Genomic DNA, 13,562 nt, shown 5'->3' with positions numbered 1-13,562 from the left:
AGACCTCCCAAGCATACAACCAAGCAACCCCCACCCCACAACAGAAACAGGGTAACACATACGTCACAACATCAGTTTGCCAAGCAAAAACAGCCCCTAAGGCTAAATAACACACTAGTAATCGGTGATTCTATCATCAGGCACACAGACGTCCCACTCACTAGACTGAACAAGGAGAAGGTTACCGTAAGCTGCCTGTCGGGTGCCAGAATCCGCCACATAACACATGCACTCAGGTCACTCCACAACAAGTACAAATATGACTCTGTCATTGTACATGTTGGTGTAAATGACCTGAGATGTACCTCCCTGGACTACATGAAAAGAGACATGGAGGAGCTCTCTGACCATGTAGCCCAGGCTGGTATGACTCTGACTCTGAGTAGCATCCTGCCCTCACCCAAAATGATGCCAGCATACGAAGAAAAAATGATGAGTTTCAACAATTGGTTAAACTACTGGTGTCATTCAAAGGGGATCCAGTACTTGTCAGCCTGGGACAACATGCTTGACAAGCCACGTTGCTTCGCCAGAGACTGCTTGCACCTGTTGCCCCTGGGCTTTCGAATACTGGCCAAGACTCTTGCCGCCCCAATACTGCCTTTTTTAGGCAAGGCTCAAAAGACAAACCCGCCTCCATAAACAACAATAATAAATAAAAACTGAGGGTAATGCTGCTCAACGCCAGAAGTCTAAACCTCAAAATGCACGCACTCAAGGCTCTTCTTAGTATGGAAGAAATTGACGTATGCGCAGTGACAGAAACCTGGTTCAAGGCTCCAGAGAGTACCCCAGCACTACCAGGCTATAACTCCTACCATACATTTAGGTCCCAAAACCAGGACCGGAACACAAAAGGAGGGGGTGTGTCCATATTCATCAAGAACACCCACACCTCCAGGTTAGTAGCACAGCAGGTAAATTGACTATTCAATTTATAGCTTGCTACAGATCTCCCACCTTGTCTCAGGACATTCACGCAGCATTCCTGAGAACATTAGAAAGTATGAAGATTCTACCCAACACCATGCTACTGGGTGACTTCAACTATCCAAACATTGACTGGGAAAACTACTCAAGCTCAAACGCCCTAGCCCAATGCTTCCTTGAGTTTATAAACTCAAACGCCCTTGAACAGCTGATCACCACTCCCACAAGAGGTGACAACATACTGGACCTGGTCATCACCAACATGGGGAACCTATGTTCCACACCTGAGGTAAACTCATCATTGGTAAGATCAGATCACAAACTAATCACACTGGACATCCACATCCTGACCCCCCCCCCAGTCAAGGAAATCAAGGTAAAAAACTTTTCTAAAGCCAACTTCACACTCCTCGAGACCGAGGTGGGAAGTTTCAAAGCTCCCAATCAAATGGAAAATGATGACCCATTGGCAGAATCCTTTACAAGTGCATTCTATGAACAACTTCAAGAATGCATGGAACAAGCCATCCCAAGTAAAACCAAGACCAACTCCTCAAAAAAGAGGAAGCCAGTCTGGTGGACCCCGGCCATAAATAAACTTTACAACAGAAGGAGGAAACTCCTGCAAGATAGAACAAAATCCAAAAATAAGAAGGCATCTCTGATTAACATCAGTAAAAACTGTGCTCCCTCATTAAATCATCCAAGGCCAACTTCGAAAGAAAAGTAGCCAATGACTCTAAGGATAACCACAAGGCCTTCTTTAACTATGTCAAGAGTCTAGGGGCAAACTCTCAGATATACTCCGAGCTAGTGCATAATGGCCATAAATACACTGAACCAACCGACATTGCCAACATCCTGGCTGACAAGTTCAGTGAAAACTTCACCCCTCCCTCGCCACCAAAGGGGCTAGCACCCATCCCAGAAGAATGTGGTGCTCCAGATATCTCAGACACACAAATAAAAACAGCCTTTGCAAAGGCCAAAAACACAGCATCAATGGGACCAGATGCTATCCCAGGTTGTGTCTTACACGAGCTTCAAAATGAACTAACCCCCCATCTCAAATCACTATTCAAACTCAGCCTCTCTACAGGCTATGTACCCAAAGAATGGCATCCAGCAACAGTCGTACCACTCCACAAAGGTGGTACCACAACTGACCCTGGGAACTATCGCCCTATAAGCTTGACTAGCTTGGTCTGCAAAGCCATGGAATGCATTATCATGGAGCTCATTAACAGGGACATTGGGAACCTCCAGACACTGGACCCCACCCAGTTCGGCTTTGTTAAAGGCAGATCTTGCCTCCTGAACTTGGTTGACTTCTTCGAAACAGTCACCAAGGCCATAGATGAAGGGAAGGTGGTCCACACATCATATTTGGACCTCGCTAAGGCATTCAACACCATCCCACACTCAGGAATCATAGACAAATTCACCAGCTTAAATATTAACCCCTATGTCACGAGATGGATTGCCAATTGGCTCTCAGACAGAACCCACATGGTAAGAGTGGCAGGTGCCATGTCTGACTCTAAACCAGTCACAAACAGAGTCCCACAGGGCTCAGTCCTGGGACCCCTCCTGTTCGGTATATATTTCTCTGAAGTACAGGCAAAGGCGGAGGGACTGTGGCTAACCAAGTTCGCAGATGACTGTAAATTGGGTGCAATAATTGACTCTCCAGCTGACACAGACATCCTGCAAAAGGGTCTCACAGAGACAAACACCTGGTGTCAAAGTCACGGCCTCAAGCTAAATGCCCAACAATGCATAGTAATCCCATTTGGGAAAAACAAAGTACCTACAAACTATCTCATAGATGGGAATCCACTAAGTACAGAATAAGTAATTAGGGACCTGGGTACCCAAGTAGATAGCATGCTCTCCTTTGATAACCACATAGCCAAAACAGTCAGGAAATCCTTCTATGTGGCACACCTGATCACAAAGGGTTTCTCATCCAGATCCAAGGAGGTGATTGTGCACCTTTACTCCTCACTCATTAGGCCCATAATAGAGTACAATGCCCCATTTGGGATGTACCTCACTAGACACCTGCAACAACTAGAAAGACCACAGAATTACCTCAATAAGAGGATTAAGGGCCTTAAACAATTACCCTATGAAGCACAACTAAAAATGTTCCAGCTCTTCTCAGTCGCTTACCGTCTTCTCAGAGGTGACCTATGTCTGACCTATAGGGCCATATCAAACCCTGAACTAATGGACATGCTTCACCTCAAAAAAACGAGATCCCTCAGAATCACTCGTTCTAGTGACTTGAACCTATGTACAACAATAACCAGGACATGCTGGAGGGATAGATTCCTGTCCCTGTGACTCCCCTCACTCTGGAATAGAATCCCAATCCATATTCGACAGAGCTCCTCTCTGACCCTTTTCAAGAGAAATCTTGATGAGTGGATGGGTAATCGTAAGTTCTACCCTGGGATCACTTCAGAAGCCCTGTTGACAGAGGCCCAGGTTACTAATCTAATAGGGAGGCAAAAGCCATCACTCTGTGGCTAGGCTTATAAATGCCCATGGGCAGATAGCCTAGTACTTACCTATGAACCTATGAACCCATGGTCTACCTCTTGAAGAATGACTGCACCAAGACCAAACTTAGAAGCATCACAGGAAAAGGTTACTGGTTTGTGAACATCATAGTAATGTAAAGTGAGTGGACTGGAAATTTTCTGTTTTAGGACATCAAATACTTTCTGGTATTGTTCTGACCAGGACCAAGTTACATCATTGCATTTCAGCTCTCTGAGCAGTGCTGAAAGTTGACTTGGGTCTAGAATGCACTTATCTAAATAGTTGATCATGCCAAGAAAATGTTGTAGGGCTTGAACATTGTCTGGAGCTGGCATCTCAAGAATTGCTGTTTTCTTGGAAGGATCTGGTCGTAAACCTGAACTGGTAAACAAATTAAATACATAAGGAACTTCTTGTAGCCTGAATTTATACGTCTGAGGATTCAGTTTAAGATTCACTTCACAAGCTCTTTCCAGAATGTTCTTGAGGTTTTTGTCATGTTCGACCATTGCCTCCTACAAGAATTTCATCTACTATAATAGTGCATGGATAGCCAGAAAAAAAATTTGTTCCATTGCACGTTGAAAGACTTTACTGGCAGAATGTATTCCAAATGGCATTCTCAGAAATCTGTACCTTCCAAATAGTGTACTGAATGTGGTTAGCAATGAAGATTTTCGATCAAACAAAGTTTGCCAAAATAAACCTTTTGCATCTAAGAAAGAAAAAAAAAACAGTGGCATTTGGCATGAGGGCATCCAAGTCCTCAACTATTCGCATAGGATGATGATGTCTTTTTAGCACTTTGTTCAAGTCTCTTGGACCAATACATATTCTGATATCATCTGAGCTTTTCTTGTGGGCTACTACCATGGAGGATACCTATTCAGTTGGTTCTTTCACTGGACACATTACTCTTAGCTGCACCACTCTGTCTAGCTTGTTTTAACTCTGTTCTGCATAGCTACTGGAACTTTCTGTACTGGTCTGATAACTGGACTTACCTCATGGTCTATTTTTGTGGAGTACACAACTGGGAATTTGCCTAATTTGTCTGCAAAAATATCAGCATACTCAGAAAAAGGTGTCTGAGTGAAATTTGCACTGTTCCCATTCAAGCTTACATGGCAGACTGCTTTGTTAAATTAAAGTAGTCCTGTTTTCAAACTATCTTTGAGGCCTAATAATGACTGCATGCATGTGTCTATTGACTGTGTAAAATTGCAAGTTATAGCTGTTCCCAGCAGAGTAACATGAAAGCACTACTGAATATTCAGTTTGAATTTTTTTCACCACCATAAGCAATAAGCTTCGCACACTTTGCCAAATCGAGTTGTTCTCCGGCTTTTACTCTAGCAAACCTTTCTGCAGACATAGCATTGCATTTCGATCCAGTATCTACATTGAGCTATATGGGTCTCCCATTACTCTGAGCACTACAAAATATTTCACTTTTTGCCTATAAATCTACTGCACTGACTGTTTCACCAAGCACAGAAACACCATCAACATAAAAAGTAGGGTCTAATTGATCAACTTGCCTTATTGAATGCTCTCCTTTAATAAAAGAATGTGCTTTATTTGATTTACAAAACCTTTTGAAATTATTCCACTTTCTACAGGAATGGCACTGCTGACCAAAAGCTAAGTACTTCTCATGTTTGGGCTCATGATTACTACCACAATTACAACAGTTGACTATGAGACTTGCTACAGGTTTTGCTGAGTCAACCCAGAGCTTTAATGTGCATACCCTGGGCCTTACTAAAGCTGCTCTGGGTGTTGCTGAAGCAGCCACACCTTTAGACCTGTTTCTTTTAACCTCATGCTGCATACTATCAGCATTAGCATTGGAAAAAGCCACATGGGTGCTTTTCTCATTTGTAGTCATATTTGTGTGCTTTTCTGTGAACTCATATATCTGACAAATCTCAATGGCCTTGTTTAAAGATTAATCACTGTCTCAAAGCAAAATCTTTCTCACTGCATCATTATTAATACAACACACAAACCTGTCTTTTATCAACTCCTCTATCGGATCACCAAATCTGCACATTTTAGCCTTATTTATTAAGTCAGTTATATATGCTGCAAAAGTTTCACCAAACTTTTTATCTCTTGTGTGAAACAAATGCCTTTCCATTGTAGCATTCATTTGGGAGTTACACATTTCTCTAAATATACGTTTTAAGCACTCAGGGTCTTCTCGAGTTTCAGCCAGTACCACAATATGCCGTTTTCCCCCTCCCCTGCAAACACAGCAAATGCATACACAAATGAACAGTCTCTTTCAATGGCTTCTGAACCAGCTAATTAAGCCGAATTAATGCCTTTGTACATGCGTCTTTGTCAGAAAAAGCGGCCTGTATGAAAATATCATACTTTTGCTCAAATACTCACCATTTTTCTGCAATATTGTTATCAAACACAAGAGGACCAGGTTTACGAAATCCTTCTGCCATGCCAACAAATTATGGTTAAACACAATACAATTTTGGTGCTTGTAATTATGTATGAACATGCACACACACCAGGTACTTGCAATAATATTCAAAGGCACTATAGTCTCTTTGAAAGACTGTACTTTGAGAAATTCTCTTTGAAATGATTGGGAAAGGACACCTTTGAAAATATTTAAGCCATTAATGAAAAGTAAAGTCGTATGAGGGGTTAGGTGAAGCTTCTGGAAATGATGATGGTGAGGAAGAAGAGCCAGAACAAAGAACAATTATTCATTTATAACAAAGAAATTGATTTATGGTCATACAAAAATAGAAACACAATGAGGAAATGAGAGAGAGAGATAGTACATAGGTAAAATGATGGTGATGAATTGTGTGCTCAGTGGGAGCCATGTTAGAAATGATAACACACTGTATATATGTATATATATATATATATATATATATATATATATATATATATATATATATATATATATATATATATCTATATATCTATACAATCCAAAAACAGTGTGTAGGCAATATTGGGAACAAGACATGGACACATTTTTGAAATATGCAGGTAAAAGAACATCAATTTAGAAGATAGAGAAGGTAAGAAGTGTGTTTCTACAATTAAAAAAATGGAAGTTAGATGAGATTGGGGTGTTTAAAAATAGAAACAAATTGGTATGAGACAGTAATGGAAAATAGTACAGAAAAAAAATTATCCTCTCAAAGTATCTATGGTATGATCACAATTATTCACATTAGTGATAGGATAGGTTAGTTTGAGCACCAAAAGGAAAATTGGCTAAGCTTAAAATGTCATGAAAGAGCAACTAGTGCAATACTTACCTATGACCCTATAAAACACGTGATGAATTCAGAGATGGTAAAAAAGTATTTAAAATATATAAGATTTCTGAAAATGAAAATGAATGCAAATATTGTATATGAGGACTGTTGATAAATCAGCTACAAGTTAAGGGAGAAATGAAATATAAACTACATGAGGTAACTAAATGCATAGCATACACAGGAATAAATTATGAGGCATGCTTTTTATAGTGTAGAGAATAAAAATTGTTCTGTGAGAAAATAAAAATGGATGGCAAAAAGAAAGATTAAACAAAATTGACATGAAAATCATATTACATGGACATTATGAGTCTTCACATAATTAAAATGTTAAAATGTTTGAAAAAGCACCTTCAAAAAGACTTGTAATTTGTAGAAAAGTGCTCCAGGGCCAACAACACCATAAGCTGTACACCAGTTCAAGTAGATGAAAAATGAGACTTTATTCCAAACTCATGGACTAGTTGTTAAGTGCCTTCATCCCTCTTGATACACCCTGGGACTTCATCAGATTAAAGAATGAACAGAAAACCCCATCTTATATATACCAACAATTAAGCAACAATTAAAATTTAAAGAGCGATGAATATAAAAGAATATATATATAGTGTATATATATATATATATATATATATATATATATATATATATATATATATATATATAATATGTATTAAAATGCTATTTATAGCCTGTATGAAACCATTTAGGACAAGCTGTGTTTGGAAACCGATAAAATAACCTTATAAAATCATAAAGTATACTTTTCAAAAAAATGTTTTAAGAATCACAGAGAAATTAAATAGACATTAGTTAGTTTGTCAAAGATCCAGAACTCTCTTCTTTAACACAGGGAGTAATGAAATGTAATCATTAAGACCTGGTTGAACATTTGCATTGAGCTTAGTCATCCAGTACAGCTCTCTGAGTTCTATCTGTAACTTTCAATTCATTATTTGTTCTGATGAAGTTCCAGAGTGTATCAATAATTAAAAAGTTATTTTTTAAAGTATTGACTAAAGAGTTATTTTTTTGTTGTTGGCACATATGGAGAAGTAGATGGAGAAGTAAATGCAGGGAATTATTGTATAATATCAATAACAATAATGGGATGCGATAAGAATGAAATGGTGTTAGTTTTCTTTATGGATAAAAAGTGAGGAAGGTAATGAGGATATCATGCATATAAAATTGCAATGTTGTTCAGATGAAAATGTTGATGCCTGCATTAATGAAGTCTTGTACATATTTATTTGTACATATGTAAAACTAATATCCCCACTCTTTTCAGTCAGTACAATGGAGTCTTTTACATTCCCTTGAATTGGCACTAACTGACACAGATTGTACATTTCATTACCATGACAATGGAGGGAACGTGCACTAAGGAATGTAGCACACCTCTTATGCTGCACTGCACTGTCAGTATTAGAATATGAATCTATGCACCTGCTGTGACAATAAAGCTTGCAGTCTTCTGATCATCCATCATCCAAGGTAAACATGCTACCTGATGATGATTTACTGCCAAAGAAGGTTTGTTTGGAGCTATGGAGCAGAATTTTCTTGGATGTTTACTGCTCAAAGAAGAAAAGATGCTGTCTCTGGAATACCCTATTCATACCTCTCAACTGTACAGTTTTTCGCAGAATGTCCAGATTTTTGCCTCTTATTTTTGGTCCAGTTTTTCATAAAATTGTGGTTTTCTGGCAAATTTGTGGCAACTCATTAAATATTAAAGTCAGAAAATAAAGACAGACATTTGAGTTTCAGACTTCATATCCTCAGAAAATTCATGCTAATGTAAAACCTGTTATTATATCAACTTTCTAAGTTTGTAAGAGCAATATTTAAAATTGTCCCTATGTTTTGGCCTTTGTCCTACTTTTACTTATGGCTTTATCCACATTTCTTGCTCTAAGAGGTTGAGAGATATGACCCCATCTGTTGCTGAGCTATGAGAATATGTCCCTGTCTAGTATCCACTCATATGAGTTTGCTGAGTCCCAAATTAACTGATCTGTCATGGAGGTCTCCTGAGTTGATATATGGGTAGTCTTCAGGAGGAAACTGTATTCCATGGTCTGTTCTTAATACTGTAAGTCAACCTACAGAAGTGATAAGAGTGTGTCACCTTGTTTTTTATGTCCCACATGAGTGAATTGTTGGCAGTTATGACATGCCATGTCCCAGGTGTTCAAACTTTACTGAAGCTTTTGACAACTGCTTTAATTTCTTTTATGCTTATGTACACTTCTACTTCCCTGGGATTGCAGATGGATTGCACTTTGAGGCCCAAGTTATTTTCACCCAGTGCCATGTCTGAGATTTCCATTGTCAATGTCTGATTTATGAGAGGAGATATGAAAGGGCACACCCTCATTTTCTGATGTGCGACATCCATCATTCCGGCAGTCTTTTTCCAAGGTATTCATTTGGTACAACTGAAGTTTCCTCATCTCATGTCTGGCTAGTTACACCATTAGCACAAAACAAAAATAAATAACAACTGTTATTTATTTTTGTTTTATGCTAGTGTTTTTTTTTGAAATTTTCATAGTTGCATCATTAGCGTGGTGGATTGCATGTGACTCAATATGTTCAGTTAATTACTGGCTGTTATTAGTGGTTTCCCTATCATGACCTGAAAGCAGGACAAGATAGAGTCCACATGTCCACCTGATTGACAAATGCTTGTTGATTTGGTGTATAAGATTGTCCGACAGGAAGATTACACATTTGGCTGGTCATAAATACATTTTGGCTCATTCCTGAAAAACCCACTCAGTTGAAGCAGTCTGGAGTTCACTGCATTCCCCTTTGTATCTGCATCTTCCTGAAATTTATTGCTCTAATACTATTGTTATCCAAATAAAGGTAGATATTGATGGCCTTGGTTCTAGAGGCAAACTGTGACTGCTGCCAGACATTTTGTGAAATTTCTCAGTGCAGTAGACAAACAAAAATGCTATAATGTAAACTGATAATGATGATTGCCAACTACAAACCTCAGGTATTGTCTTTTCCTTTGAAATAGGGATGCATAAGTAGTCATCTTTGACGTCTAATGCCACTGGTAGGTCCTGAGATCCAAGGAGAAGTAAGAGGTCTTTTAGGCTCAACATCTTGAATTTCAGAAATTTTTAGAATCTATTTATGCAAATGGTGCAGTGGAGCAGTGGTTTGCATTGTTGCCTCACAGCAAGAGGTTTTCTGGTTCAATTCTTAGCTGGGGCGCCTTCTGTGTGGAGACTACATGTCCTCCCTGTGTTAGTATGAGTTGCCTCTGGGTGCTTCAGTTTCCTCGCTCAATACAAAGATGTGTCTGGAGTGTTTTTCTCTGGGCATCCATTGAAAATTGGCTTCTTCCAAGTTAGACTTTCTTTGTAAATAAATGTAAAATAAATAAATAAAATTTTGCCTCGATAAGTCCATAGCAGGTCCCCGTGATCTCTCTTTTCTTGTGACAAGGAACAGCCCGAATTAATACCCTTCATCCTCCTTGCCAAAGGGGACAGTCCTACATTTTCTGCAATATTTTTATTTCTATTCCATTTTACTATTTGGTAACCAGGTATATGGATTGGTTCAAAATTCCAGGTCAGTATTAATCTGAGCACATGGGCATGGTGACATTAACAATAGGAGCATTTGCTCTTATTCACAGCCTCAAAAAGTCTTTGCTCATATAACCATTCACTGTGTTGACCTGCAACTGAATAAGTGTAAGGTACGGTCAAACAAGAAAAAATTTGGAAACAATTATACATGATGAACAAAACCTGAAGAATCATGTTTTATATTATTAAGGTTACAACAGAGGTATAGTTGTCTGAACTAGTGAAGATTATGTAAATACTACTTAGAAAGATAACATCCTGTGTACATTTTATATAAAGAATGAATTCACACAATAAATGAATACAGTATATGCAGTCTCAGTCTTATTCTTAGTCTTACACACACAAGTGTGGGTATAAGTCAAAGTATATGTCAAATGTATGCATTGGTGGTCAGTTATCAATCATCATCCCTGGTATTTTTGCAATCAACCTCATTGACGAGGTGCTGTAATGTCTTTTGTAAAGCTGACATAGTAGGGCATCTGCTTAGAATGGGCTAAGTGTTCCTGGTGTCTTCTTTGAGGTGGAAGTCTTCATTTTTGGTTTGGATATGAAGTTCAGTCTGTAACCTCCAAAGATAACGTATAAGACTTAAAAGGCTGAAGCTTTGATTAGTCAGCTATTGTGGACACTAGAAGGAAGAGAGTGCTGGTATAGAAGGCCAGAATGGGGGGTGAGATGTGAGATGCAAGGTGATAGAGGAAGTAAGTTGGTTTTGTCACAGCTGTATCATGTTGTAGGATGAGCACTGATGGCCCCTGTATCTCCCTCATATCATTTTTTTCTTCTGCGGTATTCTTCCCTTTTGGATGCTTGCCTTTTCCCTGCATTTGATAGTAAGGTCCTTGCATAAAAAGCTAATTTAGGGATATTTTGGGAATCAAATTGTAAAACCTCAGCTCCATAGTTTTTGCTTTGTCCAACCCATTTTTAAAACATATTCTAAATTAGGGGCCCAAAGACCAAATCCTTATCCAAGAAGACATTAAAGAGTTGAGCTCATCCTCAGATAGTAACTGGGTCTTTAGACAAGAATGTCTCATGATAACTGACCCTTTTGCAGCCGCTCTGTATTCTGCATCCAAAACATCATAACCAAATCTACACTTGGCTAATTAAACTTGCTTTCAAGATGTCATCCTGCACTCTCCCACAGCTAGAATGCAGTTGATAATATGTTTCTGTTCCTCCAAAATGTGGCCAGGGATGCTGAAGTGCATACATCCCCCCCAAATCATTCAAGTATTCTGATTCCCTGCCATTGGGAAGAGTGTTCTCACCTGGAGTCAGTCTCATTCATTTAGGAGTTTAAAATGACACTATAAGTATTATTTGCAATGAAATACTTAAACAGAAATGTCTGAGAATCCTGAACAATTTTAACTCTGTCTTGACTCTTGGGGTGGGTGGTGGAAATCTGCCTCCAATGGTGTTGCTTGAAAAATATCACAAAGAGCTTCTTATGCTGGAGGAATCACCATTGCCATAGAGGACCCAAGACTCAGAAAGTTCCAGCATCTTTTCTGGGATTCAGAGGCCTGTTGAAACTGCATCTTTAAGTGTTTTCTCATCCGTAGGAGAGTGTCCCCAAATGATATTTCCTCTGGTGGAGAATCAGAGGTTAAAGCATTCCAGCTGGATGTATCAAAGTAAATAGTGGAGAAAAACTGAGACAGTAGTCAAATTCCTCCTCATCTGTAGTGTCTGACGAGTTTTAATCTGTCAGACATCCTCCTTCCTCTTGGAATGGAGACAAAAGGCACAAAGGGCTACTCTGAATCTAGCTGCAGGCTCCGTCAGAATTGGGGGAAACCATGAGGCAGTAGAGCTCAGTCCTGGAAGGTATGAAGGCTACAGCCTTGTAGAGAGACCTAGCAAAGGGCAGCACCCTAGGTATAAGAGGCAGTTTCGGTACAGAATCTAGGCTCTGATATTGAAAGGAGGATAATGAGGATTTAGGCATCCCGAGGTGTGCCAGTGGATTCTGCCTTGGGGAAATGGATATCTTCCTTGACAGTAATTGTGCAAATTTTGCCCTACCCTAACAATCAAATGTCATTCTTAAAATGACAAAAAAGGAAGTCTTGGAATATGAGTATTCCAGAAAGTCATATTAAGAAAAAATCTATTGAATTAATTTAAAGCTCTCACTCTTACTGTGGAAGTATCACTGCGAGATGCTAACAATGCATACAAACAGTGAGCTGCATCAACTGCTGCACAATAGTAGGATTTCTTTAGATATATTTTATCTTTAGATATATATTATTTTCTGACAGTGTAAAATCCTAGTGTCAAAGGTAGTCAAACAGCTTATAGACATATTCACCAACAGGTTACTGCAAGAACTCACAAGGCTAGTTCATTCCCATTTAAGGGTCTCATGGCACTTAGAAATCCCAAGAGATGCAGACTTTGAGGAGGGCTTCTGGTGTGTCAGTTTAGACATAAAAGACTTGCACACAGTAATTCCACAAAGTTAAGGTACTTAACTAGTTAAGGACTACTTCACTCATTGAATTCTGAAAAGATCCTGAAACTAGAAATGATTTGTGAATTGATAGATATACTTATGAATATTATCTTTTGATTCAACAAGTTCCACCCTCCCATTTTGAGGTGGCAAAGAACTAACCATTGAATGCTTGGGAGATTGAAAACATTTACAATGGCACTCAAGAGGAATTTCGTCAGACAGTATCACAAATACAGTGACAATCTGTTTTTCATTTGACAAGGGGACATAGATACCCTCAATGAGTTCATAGCTCATTTACATCAATTTAGCAGCTACCTAAGGTTTTCAAGGAACTGGTCAAATGACAGAACTGATTTTTATTCGAAAGAATTGCAGCTAGATTGTCATCCAGAATTTACAATTTACCAATATTTCCTAATACCTCTTTCCATTCAGAGAGATACCGCCCAACACATTTATTTATTTATTATTTATTTATTTGCAGTTTGTTTTCCAGGATAGTCCACTGGGCTGCAAGGAGCCCATTTTCAATGGAGTCCTGGTGAGAAAAGTTCCAGAGAAATACAGATACATAGTACAGAAAGAGAATATCATAAAAAGCCAAACTATCCATCTTTCCAGACTTACTTTTGAAGAAATATTTTAATTATATCTGGAAACACTAAAACTGATGTT

Source organism: Protopterus annectens, chromosome 17.part0, assembly GCF_019279795.1.
Source record: "Protopterus annectens isolate FY-2018-M chromosome 17.part0, PAN1.0, whole genome shotgun sequence".
Taxonomy (NCBI): Eukaryota; Metazoa; Chordata; order Ceratodontiformes; family Protopteridae; genus Protopterus; species Protopterus annectens.
The sequence above is the reverse complement of the archived record's forward strand: the minus strand, read 5'-3'. Positions refer to the sequence as shown.